Source organism: Orycteropus afer, unplaced genomic scaffold (assembly GCF_000298275.1).
Source record: "Orycteropus afer afer isolate SDZICR_OR568_19922 unplaced genomic scaffold, OryAfe1.0 scaffold00128, whole genome shotgun sequence".
Taxonomy (NCBI): Eukaryota; Metazoa; Chordata; class Mammalia; order Tubulidentata; family Orycteropodidae; genus Orycteropus; species Orycteropus afer.
Genome location: NW_006921715.1, coordinates 2,258,753 through 2,260,828, shown reverse-complemented (window position 1 = coordinate 2,260,828; position 2,076 = coordinate 2,258,753).

The following is a 2,076-nucleotide window of genomic DNA, read 5'->3' as shown; positions in this document are numbered from 1 at the left end:
AAAGAGACCTCAGATAAGCAAAGCACTATTCAAGAAGAAGAACAAAGTAGGAGGTCTCACACTGCCAGACCTCAAAACCTACTATATAGCCACAGTAGTCAAAACTGTCTGGTATTGGTATAATGACAAGCACATAGACCAATGGAATATAATTGAGAACCCAGAAATAGATCCATCAACCTATGGTCAGCTGATCTTGAGAAAGGGCCAAAATCTATTAAATGCAGAAGAAAATGTTTAATAAATGGTGCTGGCAAAACTGAATATCCATTTGCAGAAAAAGGAAACAAGATCTGTACCTCACACCATACACAAAAACTAACTTCAGATGGACCAAAGATGTAAATGTGAAACCTAAAACTCTAAAGCTCCTCAAGGAAAAACTAGGGGCAAATTTAGGGGCCCTAATATATGGCATAGGAACTTTGTGGTGTAGGGCTTAAGGCATTTGACCACTAACCAGAAGGTTGGCAGTTCAAACCCACCAACCACTCCTTGGAAGGAAGAGTGGGCAATCTGCTTCTGCCTGGAAAACCCAAGGAGAGGTTGCTATGAGTTGGATCCGACTTGAAGGCAGTGAGTTTAGTTTAGTTTGAGTTTGGAATATATGGCATAAATAGAATATAAAACATAACCCAAAATGTACAAATAGCAGAAGAGAAACTAGATGAATGGGACCTTCTCAAAATTAAATTTTTATGTGCTTCCAAAGACTTCTCCAAAAAAGTCAAAAGAGAACTTACAGATTGGGAAAAAATATATATTTGACAATGACATAGCTGACAAGGGACTTATCTCTAGAATTTATAGAAAACTCCAATACCTCAACAACAAAAAGACAAATAATCCAATTCAAAAATGGGCAGAAGACATGAATAGATACTTCACCAAAGAGGATTTTCAGGCAGCCAACAAATATGAAGAAATGTTCACAATCATTGGTCATTAGAGATGCAAATCAAAACAAAAATGAGATACCATCTTGCCCCAGCACTAGTAGCAAAGTTCAACAGGACAGAAAATAACAAGTGCTGGTGAGAATGTGGAGAGATTGGTACTTTCATACACTGCTGGTAGGACTGTCAAATGATATAACCATTGTGAAAAGCAGTATGATGATTCCTTAAAAAGCTGGAAATAGAAATACCATTTGACCCAGCCATTCCATTACTAGGTATATATCGTAAAGAAGTGAGAGCCAGGACAAGAACAGATATATGAACACCCATGTTCATCGCAGTACCATCTACAATAACCAAAAGATGGAAAGAACCTAGACGTCCATCAACTGAAGAGTGGATAACCAGACTACGGTACAAACACAAAATGGAATACTATGCAACCCTAAAGGATAATGTAGAATCTGCAAAACACGGCATTATGTGGATGAACTTAGAGGACATTATGCTGAGCAAAAAAGTCAATCACAGAAGGCCAAATATTGTATTAGTCTGTTATTGTAAAAAGTTAAGAAAGGTTCCCAAATGGAAGGAAATTTTCTTTGTTGGTTACCAGGGGTAAGAGGGGAGGTTAGGGAACACTATTAGATAGGTAGAGACAAGTATTGATTTGGGTGAAGAGAAGGGCAATGTACCAGATGTGAGTGATCAACACGGTGGCATTGAGGAAGAGGAAGACATAGAGAGGTGCATGGGAGGTACAGACAGCAAAAATGAACCCTTTTGCACACACAGTACTGCATTGTCTGTGAAGGCAAACATGGATATATGGGTGGATAAATGAGTGGCCAGGCTGAACTATTGGGTATGTCTATGCAGGGCAGAGTGTGCCCAAGATCATGTGTAGGGTTGGCAGACAATGTTTCTACAAGTGGACTGGTATGTCCTGTAAGAATTCCCAGGTATATAGTAGAGCTGACAAGGGACAAATCTGTAGTCACTTCTTGGCCACAGCCAGCTACCCAGAGAGAGTGAATAGTTGGACTTGTGGGCTCAGGACCATAGTCACAGGGCCATCAAGCTCAATTGGCATAACATACTACACGAAAACATTTTTCCACATCTTATTTTGGCAAGTAGGGACTGGGATTTTAAAAGCTCACAAGCATCCATCTAT